Source organism: Pinus tabuliformis, chromosome 2_2 (assembly GCF_031772625.1).
Source record: "Pinus tabuliformis cultivar Carrire ecotype Pingquan chromosome 2_2, CPIR1, whole genome shotgun sequence".
NCBI classification, from domain to species: domain Eukaryota; kingdom Viridiplantae; phylum Streptophyta; class Pinopsida; order Pinales; family Pinaceae; genus Pinus; species Pinus tabuliformis.
Window position 1 is genome coordinate 805,601,833 of NC_142300.1, and position 17,450 is coordinate 805,619,282.

The window sequence follows — 17,450 nt, forward strand, 5'->3', positions numbered from 1 at the left end:
GCCTTTCAATTATGCATTATACATCATTCCTGGGTTTATAAACTCACCTCACACTAATAACTCCTTTTTCTGCTAGAAGATTTACTATCTCTCACGTCTCATTTTCCTCAATTGTTTGGATTTCTTCATCCATGTCATCGCACCATTTTCTTTCTTTTACTACATTCTCAAAATAAATAGAATCATATTAAAAAAAAAATATAGCAAAACTCACAAAGTCATTATCATCATCTTCACACTTGGATATCTCATATATTTCTTACAAGTAGAAAAGAGTCTTCATCTTGATGCACAAGATACCATTTTCCCATCAAGCTATGGTACACTACTAGCCATCTCAAAACTGCAAAATAAACACCAAAAAGCCTCCAAATCTTCTTCTCCATTCATACCTTTTACTTCTCTTTTGCATATAACGATGAATAATCTTCTTCTCTATTCATACCTTTTACTTCTCTTTTACATATATAGATAAAACAGCTCTGCAAGTTTAGAAACAAACTTCCACAATTCTAATTTAATTGTCAATAAAGTTTCAGGATCCATAGTTTGAGTAAATGAAAAATGTTACGCTGGTAATATATGATAAAAAGAAAGAATATATTCATAAACCCAACACTTCAATTATCATCGAAATTTAGAAAAAGAACTAGGAGAAATAAAACACAACCATCTAAAATTTCCTAAATAATGGATCAGTATATAAATCATGGTTGAGGCCACCATAAGTTGTTAGATTCGAAGGCTGGTATCGATACTCGAATTGGTCGTTGAGACATGTGAGGCCTAGGGAATCTCAATCGCCAGACTATCCATTTCCCATTCCAGTTATATATCGATATATTCGTTTTCTGATCCATTACCATTACCAACCCACTGCTATTAACTGCTACTGAATCCAATAATGGAATGCTGCATTTTGCCAAACGGTTCTTTTTTTACATCACACCATACTTCTGCTTCATTCAACTTCCATATGCGAACAGAGTCATGGCCCTTGTGCTCCACTAGCACCACTTGCCCATTGTAATCCCCTAAATTTTCAGGACTAATCCTTTTGCATCTCTGTGGCAACGGGATTTCTGTCCACAGCCCGTCGGCAATATTGAAGGCTACCATGAGATTAGGGATGGGATTCGGGGAATTGGGAGGCAGAGACACCCAGTAAAACTTGCCATTACAGAAGATACCCTTTCCAGTAGGCCGGATATGGTCCGGGACCATCATGGAAACTTGAGTCCAGGCGTTGGATTCTGAATCATAAATACACATCACAATTCTTCTCCTGCTACTAGAATATCTGCCCAGCAGGAGAGTGCAACGCCTTGTGGAACAATCGAAAGCCAATCCATTGAAAACGAAAGCAGGTATTGGAGGACGAGGCAGCTGTACCCAATTCCTGGCACTGGGAATGCCTATGGAAAGATCCAACATATCCCCTTTTCTATGACAACAGAAGATGCCCTTGCAAGTATTCACAACGACGTGATTGAGCAAAGGAACTTTGTACATGTCTGAACTGCATTCTTCTATAACCCAAGAATCCACGTCATCTTTTGGATTCCAATGGATCTGAATAAAAAACCCAGGGGTGGAGTACAGCGACCAAATTGGAACAAGTCCTTCGAAGGCATCACGGGAAGATAGTAGATGTTTCCACTATTTGCACACAGTCCTCATTTTGCCAAGAACCCTAATGGGCAGCCTCACTAAAATCATATGCAACAAATCTTTTGGGATCCTTTGCCATATTTCAGCCTCCATTGCTACAATATTTCTATTTCACAGAAAATATAAGAAATATTTTTCTTCCTGTTGAGGCTGCAACTCTTCCTGGAAACCTCCCAGCACTTCTGCGCAGTCCGCTCTATTTTTCAAGATCCAGAATTACCTCAACAACATACCCAAATATCATGGCACTCCAAAACACCACACTACATATTCATAAGAGCAACCTTTACAAAAGCATCTGACTGAAATTCATTCCTAGTTACATAACTATGAATCAATTTACCTTCTTCTAGAGTTTCTAAATGGTCACAAGCTTAGAGCACACCTACCACTGTAACTGAGTCCAGAATCACACCCACCAGCTACAGCTGATGAAAGAATGTGAATACCTCCTTATATGATCTATGATTTCTCAGTGCATAACTGAGAAGCATTGTAGAGCATTAAACCACACTCAATTTAGATGTTTTCTCAACATTTGGCATGAACCTCGACAGATCCAAATTTAGGATAGAAGTGATTTCATCCACCACAAAACGTTGGAATTGAACCCATTTATGCCTATATGATAATGAACTTCTTGCCCTATTGCAAAGTTGATATGTCACTACAATCCTAGTACCAATGGGAACGTAAAGTCAATTGGAAATATGCCTTCATTTTACATTTGGTACTACAGTGTAGGTGTTTGCCCGCTCAGCCGGTTTGTGGCAAACTCTCATAATTACATTCCATGGGTTAATATTTTTCCTAGAATTTTATCATAAAATAGCCGGTCATCTCCTGGACTGCCATACTTGGCATACATGCTTACGATGTTGTTATCTCAAAATGGATTTGTTAAAGGCCACTTATAACTATTTGGGTATGATGTTTTTAGCTCTCTCAGGGCGCACGGATATCAGCATAGGCTTGCAATAGAGCAGCATCAGGGTCAATTAGTAAACCTCGATAGCTCTTGTCATACAAAATATCCATATCCTCCTTCAATGAACGGTCGTTGCATTTGTCATGGAGGTTGTTGTTATTGTTTCATTGTGGTTTGGGGAGAAAGGATGAGAAAGTTAAAAGTGGTGATATGCATGATACGTATGTAAGCGTTCCAGTAATCTCTTAGTTCAAAATCAGCATAACGTAGGGAACATTGTGTAGATGTTGTCATTGTTAACTATAAGTATCCATTGAGATTGTGAAATCCTTCAATGAAAATTTGTTATTGGGTAGAATCATACTTGAGGAACTTAAAAACACACATGATTCAAATTGCAATGAAATAAACCCAAAATTTTGATATTCCTGAAAGGACCTTAACTGTGATGGTTCTGTAATTGACAGTTTACAATTGAGTATTAAACCAACCAGTGTGCAAGCATTCGAGTGGTCCACTGAATTGAACCTAGAAAGTCTGATCCTACTTTGATAACATGATATAGTGAACTAATCTCCTCAACCCCATCCTTTGAATACTATAATGCCAACCAGTGCCTTCTACATATATGGCAGGTTTGAATCTCCTCAAATAATATTAATGTTCCTATCCATAATTATCCAAATTGGCCAATATGCCAACTAATCTACCTTTAGATATTCTATTGTATGTTGTTCTCAAAGTATACCAGGGGTTCTTCAGTGGGTTCTATTGGAAAGTTTGGAAACAGTAACCAAGAGGGTTTTTTTTTTTTTTTTTTTTTCACTCTATAAGAAAAATGAGGCCAAATTTCTTGTATCCGAAGATCATTTATGCCATCATTTTCTGCCTACTCATCAAAGATAGGAGAACATGATTCTTGGGAAAACTTGGTATGAAATTTGAGTGCTAGATGTTTTAGTTATTTCACTGAAAGTTGGGCTCAGAAAGAAAGAATTGTTTACAAGGATTTTGTTGATCCATGTCAGAAGAGTGAAGCAATTAAAGAAGTTCAGAGCTCAATTTTATAGGTTTGTTATGGTGTCCACCACTTTTACTTCATTATACATTTGCAGTAAATATGAGCTCTAGTTTTTTCTATATTACTCATAATTGTTTTGTAATTCATATTTGCTATGGTAGACGAAACATGCTCTCTAATATAATAATGCAAGAGTTTCTTTGTCAGGGAGAGCAATAAAATATTGCATAGAGACATTTCATGAAAAATGATGGAATTGTGGCTTTTAATGGCACTTCTTGACAAACAGTGAACCCATGTCATAGATGTTGTCGACTGCTTCTTGTTTGGATTCAATGGCTTGCATTAAGCCTCTTAACTATCTAGATGCCTGCTAATGCAATTTCCTTTAGAAGAGGGCAGAGTTCTATTTCATTTTGGAAGCAAGAGGCCTTGTTTGGATGCAGTAAATTTTTATCTTTATCTTTGTTTAAAAGACAATGCAGTAGAAGAAATATTGCGAAATTTTCCCCGAGGGCTATTGCTATGAAGGAGAAAGAAGTGAAAACAACATCCCCTGCCATGGAAGAGGGAGGTAAATGGTAAGAAAGTAATGGTTGAAGGATGGGATGGTTACTGTGGACGGGCGAGAGCTTTGCATCTCTCAAATAAAGGATACCAAGTTGTCCTTGTTGATAGCCTTGTCCGCAGGTTGTTTTCCTAGAAGCTTGGGATCGGTCTCTAACAGCCATGGTCTCGATTCAGAAGAGAATAAAGAGATGGAAGAAATTCTCTAGCAAACAACTTGACCTCGTTGCAGTAGATGTTTCTAATTTTGATTTCCTTGCAGAGGCTTTCAAGTCCTTTGAACCCGAGGCAGTCATACACTTTGGAGAACAGAGTTCTGCTCCATATTCCATGATAGACAGAGGAAGAGCAGTGTATACTCAGAATAACAATGTGATTGGAACCAAGAATGTGATTTTTTTCTATCAAGGAATTCAGCCCAGAATTCCATATGGTTAAAACTTAAACTGGGTAGCATGGGAGAATATGGAACTCCTAACATTGAAATTGAGGAAGGGTACATTACTATTACTCATAATGGTAGGACAAATACACTGCTATATCTGAAGAAAGCAAGTTCCTTTTATCATCTCAGAAAAGTGCACGATTTGCACAACAAAATTTTTACTTTAAAGGCTCAGGAACTAAGGGCTACAGACCTCAATCAAGGGGTGGTTTATGGTGTCATAACTTCAGAAACTACAGGACACAAAGAACTCATAAATAGACTGGACTACGAGTTTTTTGGTAAATAGTCGAGCTAGAACTTATGGAAAGTTTTTCAAAGCCAGATTCACAAATAAGCAACGATGCTTCATAAGGGTTGTCAAAACTATCAAATTATATTCTTTATTGCTATCTCAAATTCTTTAACAGTATGGGCGTTGTCAACATCTTTACTTCACTACTTTCCATAAAGGGTTCATTGTAAGGGCCTAACAGAAAACACATTCTAGATTGTAAGGGCTATAGTTGGGCCCAATACTTATGTGGACCTATGCACTGAGAGGAAACCAAAACCAAGTTGCAGAGACCTGAAACAGAAAATCCCCAAATATATCCTCAGAAGGTCAATGTCCAGGTTAATCTTGAAATCAGGAAATTCTGTTCCTTTCAAATATGTTCATATAATCTGTTCAGAAAATGGGAAATATCATCTTTATGATGTCACAGGTCCTGTACATACTTCATTAGTAAAAAAAAAGTCATGAAATAAATTTCATCAGTAATCAAACAAGTGATGTTGCCAGATTCACATCACAAGTAACTACAAAACAAAATCATTATGTCAGCTTTCAACTTTCTCAGAATATAAAAGCTCCCATTTCATCTTATATATTTGTAATAAGAATTCCTCAATATAATATATAAATCGCATCTTCCAAAATGCAAACCATAACCTATACTCTGCATATTTAGATGTCGCTATAAATTATAAACCTATAATTCTCAATATCATTTAGAGCTCTGTTCCATAAATTTGGCATTTTCTTTGTAGAAACAGCTTCAAACTCTTGAGCTGCCAAGAACTTCAAAATGTTGTTGATAATCAAGATGTCAATCACTTGCTTAGTTAACTCTTTGAAAGATGTATTTGACTATTCTCTAAATAGTTTGAAATCATCTATCCTGAGAGACATTACGATTTGACACTTACATCTGGACAAAGAATGGCTACTGCAACGTCTGTGGATTGTTAATTTTAATCAACATTAGAACCAGAGTCGGCAACAACAAATTTCCTTTTAATGTCGCGTTCCTCCAACACAATTGTAACATCTCTAAATTTTTGAATTAGTGCTTCGAGTTATTTAACAACAATTACCTAGTAATCGAGATCTTTGGTGTATCTTTGTCGGTATAGATTGTTAGTGCTAGCGGCTTATTCTTGTCAACTAACCTTAGCTAAAAATATAAAGGTTGGAATACATGACATTGCTAGAAATTTAAAAGATTGGAGTACCTGACTTTAATACTCCATGTAAACCAGAGGTTCTAAAGACACAATTACATATTCAAGCTAGTGGGCTCGCTGATGGTGGAAATCAACCTGTTTCTTTGGACTATGTTGAAATGCAGAGGATGTAGAACATGAGAGGACACTAATCAAGCCAGGAATCATATCAAATTTAAACATTAGAATGTAACTAGGAAACAAAAGAAAAAAGAATAGGCTGCCTTAAGTGTCTTTGCTCTTATGGCAGAGACACTTAAAGATCTCCTGTGTCTTTGCTGTCATGGAAGAGGCCCTTAAAGGTCCCTTACAAATTTATTTTAGGAATAATTTTAGAGAGGTTTATCAGCAAATTAAAGACGACTACTTACATCCAGAATATATTTCTCTACACCCAAGCGAGGGATCCTTCGTTACCAATGAATGTAAGAAAGTGGTAAGCAGAAATCATCTTCAAATTCAAGACAAATGGATTCATTATAAATATAAATTGAAAACCAAATCATATTGCATAGAATTGTATTTTAATTTGAATTGCTATCGTATCAGTGCTTATAGATTTTTTTTTTTGGGGGAGTCAACTGTCCTTGTTTGTTTGCAAATGAAATGCTCAAGTGCACCTCCATAGATCAATTAAAAGCCCAAGAGTAAGAGATGACCTTTACAGTGAATAACTAAATTTCTGTTGATTTGCCAGCATTCCGTCTAATTATCGTTGTTTCAGTGAATGCATCTATTCATGGACCAAATCCAAGTTAAGAATCTCGCATTCCATTTTAATGTTGTAGTGAGAAATATAATAGTGCGATGAAAATCAGATTGATCATTCTGAACTAAATAATAGTTGCGGACTAATACAAGGTTGAAGCAATAATTTTTCCATGGTTTCTCTTCAATCTGATTGATTTTCTGGATCCGAGCACATCTCCAAGGGCTCCAAACCAAAATCTTTCATGTGCTCGGAGATGTTGGTCGGCACTACGATTTGCATCGATGAATGACTCGATCCTGAGATGTATTGACACCACGCCTTTGAAAATATGGTCAAACCAATCAGGCTTTTGCTAGTGGAAGAAATGTCAGAGTCAAACCAAATGCGAATGGAATACGGATTCCTGTCATAAGTGAAGGCCAGTAGCCATGGGCGGGGATTCACATCAAACAACAAGGAGGCTTGTGGAAAGTATGAATTGCAGGTTTAGTAGGCTTTGGGTCTAGATTTTGAACCAAAGCTCTGATACCATGTGTAAGGGCCTAACTCCTATTATTAGAGCCTCAATCTATTATACACTAAAAGATCTATTTTCCTGCTGATTTAAAAGTAATAAAATGAGCTTACTAACCTTCTTACATAGCTTTAAACATTTAACATCTTATCATTTTATCATAAGCAACATAACTTAAGGTGAGCATTCCATTGATATCAACTTAACAAGAGTAGTCCATGGAAAAATACCTGTTCCGGTGGTTGATGATGATACCTTTGTCTTATAGCTCCAGCTGAACGCTCCTTCTGACCGACCCAACCGGATTTACCTCCCAGCCAACTAGGAAATAAATTCCTAGCCCAGGAAACCTCCACAGGTTCCCTAGCCCTTCGTGCCCAAGTCCAACCAGATATAGTGTGTCCTCAAGAAGAATGTGCAAAACTAGATAATGATACTTTCCTCCTCTCAAACCCAAGAAACCTCCACAGGTTTCCAAGGTCTCCCAAAATCATAACAAGGCCAAACAATCACAACCAACCCCCACAATCCTAAGCAAGACTCCAACTCCCCCCTTTCTTCCTTCCCCCTTCCCTTTTATACCCTCTTTCCTCAACCACCTCTCATTAATGTCATTAACTCTCACCCATCCTTGGTTGACTTCTCTTCTAAGCTAGGAGTACATTTGGAATTGTGACATGAATATAAAATTGAGAATTTAATGGGAAAGGATCATGTCTTCTCCCAAGTAATCTGAAAAGTACATTTGGAAATGTGAAGTGTAATTACATGGAGAGGACCATGTCTTCTCCTTAGTAAATGTGAGGGTACATTGGGGAATGTGAAATGAATAAATATATATTGATGATAAGATGGAGAGGACCATGTCTTCTCCTTAGTAAATGTGAGGGTACATTGGGGAATGTGAAATGAATAAATATATATTGATGATAAGATGGAGAGGACTATGTCTTCTCCCAAGTAAATGTGAGGGTACATTGGGGAATGTGAAGTGTAATTACATGGAGAGGACCATGTCTTCTCCTTAGTAAATGTGAGGGTACATTGGGGAATGTGAAATGAATAAATATATTTTGAATTAATGGAAGGAGACCATATCCTACATAATATTCAAATTGAAAAGGTAAGTGGGGAATTTGAATAATGGAAATCATAAATTTATTTTAGACCAATATTTCTCAATATTTTCAGATAATGTAAATATTAACACAATTTGTAGGATAAGATTTAAGTGGGGCATTACAGACAGCTCTTGATCCAAGACTCATAGCATATCCTAAAGTAGATACCCTAGTTTCTTTGTCTCCATTGAAGTCTGAATCAGAGTATCCAATCAAGCTGAAGTCATCCACCTGTGTATACTTGGTTCCAAAGTCTTGAGTTCCCTTCAAGTACCTTAGAACTTTTTTTGTAGTAGACCAATGTCCCTCACAAGGCTTTTGCATAAACCTGGAGAGGATTCCAACAACAAAAGAAATGTCTGGTCTGGTAGTAGTTAGGTAGTTGAGACTTCCTACAAGTTGTCTATACTTTGTTGCATCCTCAAATTCTTTTCCTTCAATATATGTGAGCTTTAAGTTTTGTTCCATTGGAGTAGTAAGAGGATTGCACTCTGTCATGCCAAACCTGTTCAACAAATCTCCAATGTATTTCTTTTGAGAAAGAAATATGGACCTTGGATGTTGGGTTACTTCAATGCCAAGATAGTAATGAACATAGCCCAAATCAATCATTTCAAAACTTTTCCCCAATTCCTTCTTTATGGATGCAATGTAGCTTTCATTGTTCCCTGTCATCAAAATATCATCTACATATACCACAAGATATACAACTGTTTTTCCAACTTTCTTGACAAATAAAGTTGCATCATCAAGATCAAAATGTTTGAAATTGAGTTTCAGAAGATGCTCAGTTAGTTTTTCATAGCAGGCCCGCGGTGCTTGCTTGAGGCCATACAAGGACTTCACAAGTTTGCATACTTTATGTTCATGTCCTTTCACAGTAAATCCTTCAGGCTAGGACATAAAAACATTCTCTTTTAGATCTCCATCAAGAAAGCAGTTTTTACATCCATTTGATGGACTTTCCAACCGTTCTGAGCTGCTAGTGCAAAGAGTGTCCAAATGGTAGCCGATTTTGCTGTGGGGGCAAAAGTCTCCTCATAATCGACCCCTTCCTTCTGTGCAAAACCTTTTGCCACAAGCCTAGCTTTGTGCTTATCAAGTGAGCCATCAACTTTATACTTGTTCTTGTAGACCCACTTGCAGCCAATTGGTTTGGTTCCTAATGGAGGATCAACCAGCTTCCAAGTGCCGTTCTTTATGAGGGCATCATACTCCTTTTGCATTGCTTCTTTCCATTCATCATGAGAAGCAACTTCTTTGAAGGAAGTTGGTTCAAAATCTGTAGACAAGTTCAATTCACAATCATAAGAAACATCCATATCAACAAGTGAATTAGAGTCATCTACATCACCTCCATTTTGTCAGTTTGAATTTCTGGTTCCTGTCTTTCCAACTTCATCAGGATGAACACTTTCAAGTGTCTTTGTCAGCCACTTTCGAGGACCTTTCTGAGATGGTCCAGGCTGCTCCGTTGATTTGAGTTGGGACTGAATCAAGATTGAGTCTCCCAATTCTATCAATTACATCACTTAAAGCATCATCCGTTGTTGGAGTTTCATGCGGGGGAGAGTGTTCTTCAGAAGAAGATTCCACACGTTGATCTAGAATAGGAATCCCCCTTTCAAGATGTGGAATCTGATTATCAAATTCTTGAAATGATTTTGCTTTTGTGAATCTATCCAAGCGATCAAGTTGCCGCTCAACAACATTGTCAGTTTTGGATGATTCAAGAAAAATTACATCTCTAGATACAACAAACTTTTTATTTACTTCATCATAGGGGCGGTATGCTTTGGAGGTGTTTGAGTACCCCAGGAAGATACACTTACGACTTCTAGCACCAAGTTTGTTTCTATGTACCTTTGTTATCAAGGCATAACAGGTGGAACCAAAGACCTTGAGATGCTTTACCGAAGGAACATGTCCATACCACATTTCGTATGGAGTCTTGTTTCTTATAGCATTAGATGGACATCTATTCTTTATATATGTAGCACATAGAACAACATCAGCCCAAAACATTATCTTCACATTTTTGAAGAAGAGCATGGATCGTACCATATTTAAGATTGTACTATTCATTCTTTCAGCTACACCATTCTGTTGGGGATTATAAGGCACAATTGTTTGATGTTTGATCCCATGTTGGCAAAGATAGTTTTCAAATTCATTTGATGTGTATTCTTTTCCATTATCAGTGCGAATAGACCCAATATGAGATTGTGCATCATTTTCAATCCATTTATGAAAATTCTTGAATGTTTGAAAAGCATCAGATTTGTTCTTCAATAAATAAACCCAACACATTCTGGTATAGTCATCAATAAATGTCATGATATATTTATTTCCATTTGCAGAAGGAATAGGCATTAGACCACATAAATCTGAATGAATGAGTTCAAGCTTCCTATGTGCTCTTGAATGTGAATCATGAAAAGACTGTTTGCTATGCTTTCCTAGAATGCAAGCATCACATTGCTTAAGTTTCCTAGGAATTGTAGGCAAACCAACAACATCATTTTTCTTCAATAAGTGGAGACTGTCATAGTTCAAATGTCCAAATCTAGCATGCCATAATAAACTTGATGGAAGTGTACCTTCTTCATGATGACAATTGTATGAGAAATGTTGTGGATGAGCAGAGGTTCCTTACAGCTTGAGAAGCCTTTCTTCTTCTATTCCCCTCATGACAAGTGAGTGGTCAGATGTTTTTCTTACCTCAAGCTTGCCATCAAACATATGAATGGAGTGACCTGCTGGCAGATGTGGACCAAGGACAGCAAGTTTCTCTTGAGTTGTGAGAGATATATAACATGATCCAGAAGAAAGTCTGGAAGACCAGGCAGTTTAAGCCTGATTGTGCCAAGCCCTGATGGCTTGATTTTTGATTGATCTGCAAAGTATACTGCTCCATCAACATTTTCAGTGAAATCTTCAAAAAAATATTTTCTATGAGTCATGTGGTAGGTTGCTCCTGAATCAAGCAACCAATCATTTTTCCAAGAATCAAGTGAAGCATTAAATAGATCTTCATTTACTCCAATGTTACATTGTGCCACAACATAGTGAGCGGATTCAGGTGCTTTACCTTTATCTGTATCATCAATTTTACCTTTCTATTGGTTTCTTTTCTGCTCAATTTTGTCCCATGGTAGCTTGCATGTAGAGGCATCATGTGATCCATTTCTGTTGTAGCGAATGCAGTGCAAATCTGCCTTTTCTCCTTAAGAATGTCTGCCCCCCTACCTTTGAAATATCTTCCTCTTCCTCTTCGTCCACCTCTTCCTCTTGTAGAATCTTGAGCAGGATGATTTTCTTTATGAGCAAGGCACATAGACTCTTTAGAAGATTCAGGGGTTGTCTTCTTTCCAAAAGCTTTCTCTCTTTCAGTAAAATTTTTCACAAGAGAGTCAAAGGTTATATCTTTGAGATTTCCATTTGCTTGCAATGACTCAAGATAATTGGAGTAAGTAGGATAAAGTGCCTTGAGAAAAGCGATAAGAGGAATATCCAATTCAACCTTAGTGGATTTGATATCATGCATTATAGATTTTACTTCAGATGCAAGAGCAAGAGGATCATTATTTTGTAGTTCAAGAGTGAAGAGTTTAATCATGAGTTGGATAACTTCAAGTGCAAAATGTGAGTCATAGAGTTCTTTTAGCTTTTTGTAAGGTTTTAAAGGCAATTTAATATGACAAAATATGGTGACTCACCTCTTCATTTATAGATGTTGCGATTAATGCATAATCTTTGTTGTTCTTGTTTTCCCAAATGACGAGCTCTTTGTCTGAGGTAGGCTGCACTGGGTCACTGTCTCCTTCTCCAACACACACTCCTTTCCACAACTAATTGAAAATGAGGGTGTGTTTTATCATCTAGGACCATTCAGGATAGTTCTCCTTGCCAGTGAGAACTATTCCCACCATGGATATGATTGAATGCATTCTGTAAAAAAAAATATTTTTTGATGATAGAAAAATACTTCTACCAATATACAGTAAAATTATACTCAAAAGGGCATTTTCAAAAGATTTAACCTCCACCATGTCACCCATATAAATCTATCATTATATAAAACCACCTCATATAAATCTCATATAAATTTTATATAAATCCACCATATGAATCTCATATAAGTTTTATATAAATCCATATAAATCCACCATTATATATGAATATGGCATACATCCCCTTTTAAAAACTCAATTACCATGTCAACAGAATAAAAGGCTGCAGCTGAGATTTACCTGCCCGGTCAGCATAAGCTCAAGAAATAGTTCATTTTCTCACTGCCATTTTTACAAGCATTGCAAATTGCTCCCCACAATTTCCTTGGAGTGAGAACCCTCTCATGGAAGTTATTTTGGCCAAACTCATGCTACAAACAACTCAATTTTCTGAAAACAACTTGTGAAGTGTAGAAACAACATGAATGGATTCTCTTCAAACTATTTGGAATAGGCACGAGTACATAATGTCCATAGAGGTGTTAATTTCTCTTGATGCCGCATTAAATTAAGGAATCTACAAAATGAGGAAAAAAAACATGATCTCCACAATAGTCCAACACCTAATTATGGTTCCATATCTTCAACGCAGCCTTGTATTGGTGGTTCCCCGCTTCTCCATCAGACTCCAAACAGGACCATGCTCAATATGACAGCATTCTTTTCCTCCAGCGTTCAACGTGACAGCGTTCTTTTCCTCCAGCGTTCAACGTGACAACGTTTTTTTTCCTCCAGCAATCAACGGAGCAGTGACAACGTTCTTCAATGTGACAACGTTTCTGGAGCCAACGCATGCGCTTTTCTGGAGAGCTTTAACAACAGAGAGCAACGTAATACATAATATGAAAGGCAACGTTATATATGAATTTTCAACAATGGTATAAAGGCCATAACATAAATTGAATCGGGCGTACTATGGTATGGGGAGACCAATAGTCATAATTACAGCAAATGCAACATAAACATGGCACTCAATGCATTCAAACGGATGGTCAGACAACATTCAAATGTGACTGGTAGATAGCGTTCAAAAATTATGAAACGTTTATGGATTCTAAACATATTCAGATGAACAAGGTGCAGGTATTATAAATAGAATATGGCAGAACGCAGGCAGTATCAGACAAGCGTATAACACTCAGTCACTGAATTATATGGAGAGCAGAGGAGCAGACAAGGGAGTTACAAGGCACAAGAGCTAAAAAAGGAGTTGGCTCTGATACCATGTCAGGCCAGGTAGTAACTCCATTAAGCAAAAACTGATTCGTATTTACTATTCCATCAGATAGGTATATTATATACATGAGGGAGAGACTGTTCAGTTCATCTCCCGATGACTGTTCATATTTCTCATTTATTTATTTACATATATTTACCCAATCACAAGGATTAGGTGTCAACAGTTTTTATTTGAAAAGTTTATTGTTGTGTTTTCAAATTTTGGTTAACCATTCCCAATGCTTCAACCTCTGACTGGTCCCCTTCGTGGCTGTCTTGTGTTCCTTCGTGGCTGTCCTATGTACCTACCCACGGTGCTTACCTCCACGTCTCGACTTTTCATTACCTTAACCTTTGACTTCTATTTACTCATATTACCGTATAGTCAGCTTACCATACATTTCACTTCCACCAGCTCATATTATTATTCCATTTCATACTTTATTCATGGTGCATTATGATTTGATCGCTGCACCTTTGAAATTCATTATAGTTTTATTGCATTGCCTTATGCCTGTTAAACTTCACCATACCTACACTTCATATCCATTTGCCATGTCTTATGCTTCTAAAACATTTTCATAATTTTTTTTTTTTTATTGCATTATGGCATCACATTATTCGTTTGAATGTGTTATGATAACCTTACACTTCATAACATCATATTTGTTTTATGCGCTTTTGATTATAAGTTATCAAAATGATTTATTTCGATTTCCTTTGACTTGTATAATTTCATAATTCACACACTTCAATATATGTAATTTAATTTTAAAATGACCATGTTAAGGTCATATTTAAATTTAAATTTATGACACTAACTTCTGTATGGTTTTATAGGTCTAGGCTTTGACTATTGGACCCTATATTTTAATCCATTTTCTTTTCAAAAGAAAAATACTTAGGGTTAATATAATGTGTATATGGAATATGAAATGAATATGTGGTATTTGGAGTATGTTTATGGAATTAAATGTGTAGAATAATGGGTATGGAGATGAATATATATGAGTAGGATAATAGGAATATAATGAGTAGAATAATGAAGGTAGTGAAATGTAGGTAAAATATGCATGTCTGGTACTAAATTAATCTTAACAATCTCTATTTTTTTTTTTTTGAAATTTCAAGAGAAACAATTTTTTACTCACTGTACTTTACTCCCTGATAGTATTTGATGATGTCTTCTAGTCAAATAATAGGTGAAAATGTCTTTAATGGATCGTCTAGGATAGATTGAAATGTAGACTTTATTTTTGCTTCATGTTCTTGCATTCATCATTGTTTCAAGATCATTGATTGTTGATGTCTTTCAGGTCCCTTCTACAATTGGTACTTGATGATTCAAGTCCCTTCTGTCATGTATATTTTTTTTATGTACTATTTTTCATATAATACATGTTTCTTCTAACATTTTAGGTTCCTTCTACATAATGTTTCCAATAATGTTGCAAGTCCCTTCTACAATACAATTCAAGTTCCTTCTTCAATTCAGTTGCGCAAACTTTCATCTACTCAAACTGAGTTTCTATTGCAACTTCCCCCTTGCTTTTCTGAAGACTGTCCTCTAGTTTTGTATTGTTTTGGAGGGTGCATTCTGCAAAATCAAACTGTCACCAGAGTTAAACAAACTTTTTTGAATTCATGTAAGCCAAACTAGTTGGTTTTCCTTCATGAATTCATATTTGCTTTGTGTTAGTTTCTTGGTTTTCACAAGCAAACCTTTATTATTATTTTTTTTATTTTTTTTATATTTTTTATTCTTCTTTTGGAATAATGGAAGGCATTTTGCTATGTTGTTCCATTACTTCCAGATCAATATCTTTTGATGTTTGTTTCATAAAATCTTCTTTATTGGTAGGTTTATTGTAGACTTTAAGCCTATGTCGGTTAACTACAAATTAAGTAGATTCTTGATCAATTGTTTTTATCTTAACAACTCCATTATCAAAGATCTCTTCTATCTCATATGGCCCCAACCAATGAGTTGTAAACTTTGCCTTGAAATCTTTGAATTTGGAGTCAAACAATAATGCCTAGTCTCCTTTGTTGAATGTTTTGTTCTTGATGAATCGATCATGCCATTTCATCCTTTATTGCTGCACAAGAGTTGTGTGCTCCACTGCTTGCTGTCTCTATTCATCTAGTTGATTCAATTCCATTACTCGTTGTTGTTTTGCTTCAGATAATTCTAGTATTAACTTTGTTGTTAACTTGAATGTGTGTATTTGAAATTCTATGGGTAAAATGACTTCTTTTCCATACATTAACTGATATGGACTGAACCCAGTTGTGTTTTTCCATGTTATCCTGTATGCCCATAGTGCATCTCTTAACTTCTCTGACCAATCCTTCCTATTCATTTGTACTGTATTTGTCATGATATTTTCTAGGACTTTATTTGTCGACTCCACTTGTTCATTTGCTTGAGGATGGTATGGTGTTGATTTTTTATGTTTGATTTTTTACTTCTCTGTAAGATCACGAACAAGCTTGGAAGTGAACTGTGTGCCTTGGTCAGTTACAATTTGTCTTGGTACTTCAAATCTGACAAAGATTTCCTCAAGGAGGAATGTGACCACTGTGTTTTGTAGCTCTTGTTACTGCCTTTGCCTCAACCCACTTAGTTACATAATCAGTACATACCAAGATGTACTTCTTTTTGTTTGATGGTGGGTTTATTGGTCCCACAAAATCTAAAGCCCATTGTTCAAATGGCTCGATGAGTACTTGTGGCTTCGGTGGAATTTCATATGATATTATTGGCCTTCCTATTCTTTGGCAATGGTCACACCTTTTGACATAGGCTTCAAAATCTTTGAAGATTGTTGGCCAGTAGTAGCCAAGTTGCAGCTTCTTATAGGTTGTCTGCTTGTCTGCAAAATGACCACAACATGGCTCGTCATGACGTGCTTTCAAAATTTCTAATATTTCGTCTTCTCTAATACATTTTCTTATTATCAGATCAAAGCTAGTATAAAAGAGATGACCATTGACCCAACTATATCTATAACTTTCTCTAATTATCTTTCGTTTTTGTTTCTCTGTGAACTGGGATGGTAATTTTCCAGAGGATAAATAGTTTTCTATATCTGAAAACCATGGTGTTTTGACAGTTATTGCAAACATATGTTCATCTAGAAAATTATCTGAAATAGGATTAAGATCATGAGGTGTATGAAGCCTTCAAAGGAAATCAACTACTTGATTATCTTTCCTTAGTTGATCTTGAATTGTAATATTAAATTCCTGCATTAACAATAACCATCTTGTAATTCTACCATTAGTGATTGATTTATTCATTAAATTTTTTATTGCCGAATGGTCCATGTGAATGAACACTTGATATCCTGTTATGTAATGCCTGAATTTGTTTACTACATGTACTATAGCTAACATCTCTTTTTCTGTGACTGTGTAGTTCAATTCTGCTGATGTTAAGTTTTTACTTATGAAGTATATAGCATAATTAAACACGTTTTCTTTCTGTCCAAGTGATGCACCTATAGCTGTATCAGATGCATCAGTGGAGATATGAAATTGCAAAGACCAATTCGGTCCTCGAATAATGGAGAAAATTGATAGTTTTTCTTTCAATAATTGAAATGAATTTTCACAATGATTTGTCCATTGGAACTCAACATCTTTTGCAAGTAACTTGAATAGAGACAGTGCTATTTTACTGAAATTTGCAATAAATCTCCTATAGTAGCCTGCATAACCCAAGAAACTTCTTACTTCCTTTTGAGTTG

The 17,450-nt window shown here is 36.1% G+C and overlaps 1 pseudogene; it reads left to right on the forward strand.

The window, feature by feature from the left end:
* The first annotated feature begins 3,986 nt into the window (after nucleotides 1-3,986).
* Nucleotides 3,987-4,921, forward strand: LOC149195408 (UDP-sulfoquinovose synthase, chloroplastic pseudogene; annotated as a pseudogene).
* Nucleotides 4,922-17,450: the final 12,529 nt, after the last annotated feature.